Source organism: Trichechus manatus, unplaced genomic scaffold (genome assembly GCF_000243295.1).
Source record: "Trichechus manatus latirostris isolate Lorelei unplaced genomic scaffold, TriManLat1.0 scaffold00104, whole genome shotgun sequence".
Lineage (NCBI taxonomy): Eukaryota > Metazoa > Chordata > Mammalia > Sirenia > Trichechidae > Trichechus > Trichechus manatus.
In genome coordinates, this window is record NW_004444040.1 from 3,402,081 (window position 1) to 3,410,425 (window position 8,345).

General features: G+C 43.1%; 1 protein-coding gene across 6 annotated transcripts in view; it reads right to left on the reverse strand.

Moving 5' to 3' along the window:
- The window catches only part of SLC23A2 (solute carrier family 23 member 2), a 125,586-nt gene that overhangs the window by 89,402 nt on the left and 27,839 nt on the right, over positions 1-8,345 (reverse strand). For 3 of the 6 annotated variants that reach the window (XM_023737529.1, XM_023737527.1, XM_023737526.1), the window contains 2 exons: positions 5,521-5,838; positions 4,017-4,112 (listed from right to left, as the gene is read on the reverse strand). The exons of 1 other annotated variant lie outside the window; for it this stretch is intronic. The gene's annotated coding sequence lies outside the window, so the exon portion shown is untranslated. Of the gene's footprint in view, positions 1-4,016; positions 4,113-5,520; positions 8,340-8,345 lie in introns of those variants that run through there. 2 more of the 6 variants (XM_023737528.1, XM_023737530.1) reach the window with 2 other exon arrangements.

Here is an 8,345-nt window from a genome sequence, read left to right on the forward strand (position 1 = left end):
TTAAATTCTGTAAATGTTAACATTTGACCTAATCGCTTTTAATCCCAAAGTTTAAAAAAAAAAAAAAAAAAAGATTAGTGGAACAAATGTTCTCAACTTGTAGATGAGCAACTCCATTTAAGTGAAATGATGTTAAATGGTTACCTAATATGTAGAGTTCTACTTCAGGGAGTTTACAATCCTGACGCTGATTCCAGCCACAATTACTCTATTAATGACGACAAGCAGCAATGAATGAACCTGTAAGTAGTGGTTACTGTTTAATAGTGTGATGACAGCTATGCTCAGAGGATGTGACTAAAAAAAACTCAGTCAATCATCCTACTGCTTTCTCCAAAACACTTCAACAACTCTTGCTCATATATTTCAAACTTCCTCAAAAACCCACAGTGGGCTATGAAATTGATTTGGTGGAGCCTGACCAGAATTTTTAAAAACAATGAAATTAACAGAACAAAAAATTTCAGACTATATCTCACAAGATAAGGGTAAGACAGAGTTTCAAGGTAAAATCTTTTGTACTTGTGGGTCACTCAAAAAAGTCTGAACATCGTTAGCAATGTAACAAAAGCTCTGCTTAGTGACATAAAGAAATATTCCAAGCACCCAATATAAATCAGATTGTTTGCTGAGCTTAAACTAACACACCCACAGAAATAATTCGCCAAGATGGTGCAAGACCATGACATTGATCACAAAAAAAATCATAATATCCCCTTTATCACAGCAATGGAGAAAGTACCCAGAAAAATGGCCTCTGAGTGCCCTTTCTCTATAAAATTCATTACAATAATCTCACGCAAATGGTTTGTTCTCAGCTACTAACCAAAAGGTTGGTGGTTCAAACCCACCCAATGGCACCAATCTGCTTCCATAAAGATTACAGGCAAGAAAACTCTTTGGAGCTCAGGTCTACTCATGGGGTTGCTATGAGTCAGAATGGTCTCGGCAGCAACAGGTTTACCACGGCCCTAAACCAAACTACTCCTGTCAACTACAATCGAGAAAATTGACTTTCCTACCTAAGGAATTCTGTCAGCCTTCTGTCACTGCCTTGATTTGTCTACTTGTTCCTTCTCTTAAGAGGAAGAAAATAAAGAAGAAGCCGGATAAAACCTGGATTTCTGAAGGGGGACACAGGCTCAGTTGCCAGGTTCCATTTCAGGAACCACCTGCAGAGAACCCCAAAAGGAATGATCGCTTACAGGCCACACCCCCAGGATGCACCAGGGGCCACAAGACAACAACCTGTGTTCTGAAGGTGGATGAAAAGGGTCCCTGGGAGAATGCAGCCGGAGCAATCAGGAATCACCTAAAAAAGAAGCCACATGTCCTCATGCAAAGCCACTGGATGAACGCGGCAAATTTTCCCAGAACATCAATGGGGTGAGGTAGGTCGGGGGGAGCATTCCTAATTGAAGCAAATATCTTATGGAGCCTAAAGCACAGTTCACAACAACAGATACAATGAAAGAGAAGACACTAAGGCACACACCCCGCTGCAGAAGACTTCCAGCTGCTATGGGAGTCCGAACAACTTGCTCTCCTCTGCCAACTGGGCACGTACCTGCGAGGCTCGGCTGAGAAGCTCTGGTGCAGAACAGGCTCTAGCCCAGACTGAATTCTAAATCCTAAAAAGGCTCTTAAAAACCAGCCCAGAGCAGGTTGTTTTACTGACATCTACTTGCATGCCACCCTGAGCCATGAAAAGTGCCGGTCATTTTATCCAGATGACAAGGCGGGTGCCATCCAAGCAAGTCATCATACTGACTCCTTCAACTGTCTGGTTAGGGGTAGAAGAGTCACTGTATAGTTAAATGCTAAATTAGATGACGTTTAAGATACAAAGTCACCAGTGCTCATTATTTTTCTGACCTAACTTTGTAGGCATCAGATGCCACCGCACTTACTGTGCCTGGAATCTTCCAGTAGAAATTTCTGCCCCAAACTTTATTTTATTTAAAGGAAATCATGATAAGATGTTCTTAAGACTCATCATCCTCACTGAGTCCTCCCTGCCACAGGCATCGTCTACACTGACCACAGTGACCTGTAACTGCTTTATCTGAGCTCAGAAAACTCCTCCTCCACGGAGTATTCCTGGGTTAGGCAAGGTTGTCCCTCTTCTGTTTCCATGGCACACAGCTTCCCTGTCCAACTCCCCCAAGAGGCTGGGACAGGGGCAGGGATGAAGTGTGTACCATATAAAAGGCACTCAATATTTGGTGAAAACTTGAACATTTTTCCATGGGCCAGTCAGTCATATACCCAGAAACAAATCCTACTCCCTGCCCTACAGATACATTTGGGGAAATTCTATGGCTGGGACAGGAAAGGGCAGCAGGGGGAGGAAATGCAGCAAAAAGTATAATCTGTGGGCCAGAGTCAGAATATAAACACACACTTGGGAAAACTAAAGCAGTGTCAAGATGAGTTTTACTGCATTTCTACTACGTGGTTCAACATACCACTTTTTGCACACGGTGTTGCTTTCTACTTAAACACTATTAAATATATTAATCATCAGTCATTACAGGCGCCACTGAAAAGCTAAGTTTATATGAAATTGTAATGACAAGATAAAACCTGTACAGAATTGACTGCCTATCATGTACGAGATGTTGTTCTTGTTAGCTGCTATCAAGTTGGCCCCCAAATCATGGGAAACCCATGCACAATGGAACAAAACACTGCCTGGTCCTGCGCCACCCCCATGATTAGTTGCAGTTTGGACTGTTGTAATCCACAGGGTTTTCATTAGCTGACTTTCAGAAGTAGACTGCCAGGCCTTTCTTCCTAGTCTTAGTCTGGAAGCTCCACTGAAATCTGTTCAGCATCATAGCAACACATAAGCTGACAGATGGGTGGTGGCTGTGCATGAGGTGCGCTGAAAGGGAACCAAATCTAGGTATCCCACATAGAAGGTGAGAAGTGTACCACTGAACCACGACTGCCTCATCATGTCTGAGATACAAGCATGATTCCACTTAACCCTTACAAAAATTCTGGAAGGGGTTGTTATTAATCTCCATTTCACAGCTGAGAAAACAGGCACAGAGAAGTGGTTAGTTTACCCTTGAGCAAAAGCCAAGGGCCAAAGTGACAGGCACAGTGTCACTTCTGGACTAAGGGAACAAGGCCCTAAAGATGAGCAGCCATAAAAGGCTTGAGAAGCACATCTGAAGGAATATGGAGGAAGAGACACTGGGGAAGCTGAGGAACCGGCCGGAGAAAGCAAGGAAAGCCTGGAGTTGGAGTCAAGAGAATTCAAAGAGAAAAGCTTTCTCCTCTTCCATGTCTCCAAATGACCTTTGTCAGTTGATAAGTTTCCCCCTTTCCAGTCCAAGGACAACCTGGGGCACTAAGGTAACTTTTACGGGATGGCTCTGCCCTGCTAACCCTGCACTACTGTGCCCCAGCTAGGCACCTGCCCAGCGTGTCAGCTCTCCCTCCATCCTCCCTTCCCTGAACATACTATGACTCAGCCTTCTCTCCTTCAGAAGGAGAGACACTCGGTCACCTCTGGCTCCCACCTAGACTGGAGAAGCATTTCAAATAACCATCCACTCCATCACCTCAAGCTCAATGTACTATTAGCAGCACTCTCTCTGAAGTACTCTTCAGACCACACCATTCCTCTTTGGAAGGTTCTTATTATCCTTTCTTTCCACCCCAGGTGCCAGGCCAAGTTTTCTTCTTTCACCTGCAGAGAGAGGTCTGTCTGGCTCTACTTCTCCCTTGTTTTGTAACTAACCATTACACCTGCTCTGTCTTGCTGGACTTCGGAACACTTAGTTCTCTCAACCACCTACTTTCTTACTATCATCTGGAAGAAATTACATTTGCAAATCTCTCTTGAAACATCCTTTTTCTCCCCATCCAGCTGCCCCATAATCCAATTTACCAAGAGTTTTTTTCTCCTCCTTCCCGCATTTATGCCAATATGCTGCAGGTTTCTACTCTCCCAAGACAAGGAAAGGAACCCACTTGAAATTCAACCCTCCCTGTTGGATTACCTGATGGCTGAATAGCTGGTTTGCCCAGACTGCACTGCAATTATCTGAGGAGGGGACGCTGTGATCCAAGTAGTAATTGCAAAGCTTTTCCTGGACCTTCAATAAAAGAGAGTCTTTAAACATTCCATGCCCGTGAGTATCTTACAATTTTTTTTTTCTGCCACGGAGCAAGCTCCTCCCAAGTAATTCACAGAAAACACATCCACAATGCACAGTGTCTGAGCACTCACCTAGAATCCTATGCCACAGCTGTATGGCTTCTTTTGTTGGTTTGTTTGGTGTCTGAACCAGGGCTTCCAATCCTTCATTCTAGTTCAAGCCCCTACTGAGAATCTGCATTTCTAACAAGTTTCCCCGATGAGAAGTTATACATTAAAAATCACCTGGGGATCCTGTTAAAATGCAAGTTGTGATTGAGTATATCTGGGGTGGAAATGCAAATTTGCAGCAGGGAGCTTGTTAAAACTGTAAATTCTCAGCAAAGGTTCAACCAGAATGAACTGGTTCAAAGCCCTGGTCTGAACCCGACACTTTAACAGCCCTAAAATCTTAAAAGGTTTAACAAAATATAAGTGCTCAGCTATCAAAAGAACTCCAACTCTCCCTCAAGTTTGTTTCATCTGTGTTCCTTTTTTTTTTTTTAATTTTTCTTTTTACTCTGGTAAATACATAACAAAACATTTGCCATTTCTATGGCCTTCACATGCACAACTCAGTGACATTAATTATGTTCGTCATGTTGCTCAACCATCACTCTTATCTGTTCCCAAATTTGTCCATCACCCTTAGCAGAAGCTCAGTGCCCCCTAAGCTCTGAGCCCTCCTTTCCCCGCTTCCTCCGGCCCCTGGTAGCCACTAACATACTTTGGTCTCTATGTGTACCTTTTTGCTTAGGAACCCACTTTTCATGGGAGCCCTGGAATTCTACATAAAACAAAAGTAACACACACAGTCTCGGCAGCCCCAGGACTGGGCCTGACTCAGAGAACAGAGTAAATGAGCATCTTAAAAACACTGAATCTGACGTTTTCATTGCTGCGGATCTGATCTGTATTATTACTCTTTCTCACATATTTAATGAAAGGCATTGCCTTCTAAGTGTTGCAGAAACATTCATGATCAGTTATTAATATTTAAATAATGCCTGGCAGCACTGAGAAAGACTTTGTAGATTTTCAGTCACGCAGCTGGATGAACATGACCCCTAGACTCTCGTGACCCCTAGGCTCCTCACCCACCTAGACACAGTCACAGGTATGCAGAAAGCCAGGCAGACAGACAAACCCACACACCCCATACACATAGTCACCAATACAAACGCACATACAGATCCAGATACACATGTAGACACACGGTCTCTCTCACACACACACACACACACACACACACACACACACACACTGTCTACACACTCACAGATACAGACACACAGATACTGATCAATCCATGCAGCCTCAGGAACTATCCCTGAAGGCAGAGTTTATGTACCCAAAAGTGGTCTTACCTTCACAGTAAAACCTCACTCTCTCCAGAAAAATGTCCTTTAATCAGTGGCCCAGCCACCAATTCTGTGCTGGTGTCTGTACAACGCTGTGATCGTCCTGGTGGTTGGCATGAGACACCTTCAGGTGCTGAAGGAATTTCGGCTTTTATAACCCACATAGGCTTGCCAAAATTGTATAACTGCTCTAACTAATCAGAAATGCTATTGGCATTACACAACAGCCACCACCTGGTTACTAACAGTTACTGCATGCCTGTTACAGTCGGCTTCTTTATGTCAATATGCAGCAGGTTTCCACATGGCAGGCTGGATATTCTGCTGTAGAAACCAAACGGATGCTGGGATTACATTTTTCATATGCACACAAATAAGCAAAATTAAAACCTATCTTTCCAAACCCTTCAGTTCAAACAAACAAGTCCACCCACACTGCTCCCAGCTCGGTGAAAAGGAGGATTAGTTTTATTCCCTGGTAATTTTTCATTTCCCCAATCGGGGGCCCAAAGACAGCTGTTTTCAAAGCTCAAAGAACTTCAGAGATCAAAAATAAATCTCAGGGTATGATCCTCATTAAACAGTAGGCAATGCCAACAAACAGCTGTACTGTTGCAGGGGAAACTACTTGAGTCCAGTTCCAATGGCATCTGGTGGGCCGGCATCTGGTGGCAAGTCCCAGCTGCAGAGGCCTCACTGAACCGAAGTGCCCATGAAGACACAAAAAAGACAAGCACAGACTGACAATCGAAGACCAGAAGGTGGTGGTAGTTCTTGGTTGCCATCTAGCTGATTCAAGACCAGGAGGTGGGAGCTGCAAATATCGGTAACAGAGGAGCCACACCTGTAGCTAGACTTCCTTCCTAGACCTGGCTTGGGGTCAGGTCCTGCTGGAAACATGGACAGTGGGCACCCTCTGCCCCTTGGGATGTGCTCTCAGAGGGCACACACCTGCCTCCATCTCCCCAACACCAGAATGCACTTCCCAAACCCAGACAGGGACCACAAGGCTCAGACAATCGGCCAGGCAGAAAGAGTACCTAGCAGCAGCAAAGTACATTTTGGAAAATGTAGTCCACAAGATAAAGGCAAGTGAGGAACCAGGAAAACCCCCAGGGAAAAGCAGCTGCAAGCATTATTTATTCATGAATAATCTTAGAGAGCTCAGGAGAGGGCAGAGGAGGAAGAGGCTACTGGACTGGAGTAGAAGCCCTCATAGAACCTGCAGAGAAGGCTGACAGTCAACTATCCAACTGCTCAGAGGCAGGAGATTCACCACCATGAGTGCCCAGAACACAGGTCTACATGTGACACAACAAATCCATCAGGTGCAACATGCCTAGTTAGACCAAGTGGCCCTTGCTCCGGGGCGAACCAAGAGGCAAAATCAGCCTGTGACCTATAGAAAAACACTACAGTTTCTGCATCCTATACACCAGGAATTATATTCAGGATATTCTGCAGAAGACTCTAACCTCACAGAGGATCTACTGCAGGAGCCAAAAGACATTCTCAAAAAACAACTAGTATTAAAAAAAAAAGAGAGAGAGAGAGAGAGAAGCAGGAATAAACAGTCATAGGAGGAAACTGGACTGAGATCAAAAGACAAAGGCTCGGATGGGGAAGAACCGTAAAGAAACTAAAAATGCAGAATTAACTCTGAAGCGATAAAGAGAAGTGAAATCGTACAAGACGGAAACAGAGGTAGAGAACAGGCTTGAGGAACTCTTAGACACAAGGAAAAGTGCAGAAAGGGAAAAAATCAAGAGATGAGGAGCTATGGAGGAGAAAGAGCAAAGCCAAGACATGAATAATCAATCAGTGCTTCTTATTAGGACTTAAAAACAAAAAGAACAAAGAAGCCAGTCACAAATGTCACATACTGTATGATCCCATTTATATGAAATGTCCAGAATAGGCAAATCTATAGACACAGAAAGTAGGTTAGTGGTTGCCTGGGGCTAGGGCGGGAATCATAGGCAGAACGGGGAGTGACTGCTTTGTGGGATGATGGAAACGTTTAGATTAGATTGTGATGATGGTTGCACAAGTCTGTGAACCTACTAAAAGCCATTGAATTGTACACTTTAAATGGATAAACTTTATAGCATGTGAATTATATGTCAATAAAACTGTTTTAAAAAAACAGAACAGAATCAATCAAAGATATACTATGAAACATATAGAATAAAAATCAACCATCAGAAAAACCTGACTATAGAGATTACAAGGGCACATCAAATTCAGGCAAAATCAGAGAAGAAACCTATATTCGGACCCATCCTGCAAAGGACAGCTTAACGACAATGATGAAAGAGCATGGAAACATACCGGGAGGAGTGGCAATAATTAAGATTAGCCCAGATTTCCCATAGTAACATTAAATGCCAGGAGACCATGGAGCATGAACACCTATAGGTAACCAAAGAAAAGGTTTTCCCAAAGATTTTTATACCCAAACAAGTTGCCTGTCATGTCTGAAAGCCAAAACAGGCAGTCTCAGATATGCATGGGCACAGAACAGATTTAAAAAAAAAAAAACTAAAGTTATATTCCAAACACATAATACGTAAAATTCAGAGAAGTCACTAATATGTAAGGCTTAATGTACGCCAAAACCATCAACATCGGGACAAGGCTAAATAATGGATGTGAACCTGGTTATAAAACTGAATGCATATGTCAAATTACTGTCTAAACGTAAGCTATATAAATAATGTAAAAAAAAAGTAATAACAATTAAGCATATCAAACAAGATTACACTAATAAAGATGGAACAAAACAGTGAAAAGATAGTAAAATCCTTTTCCCACAAACAGGAATAAAAAAA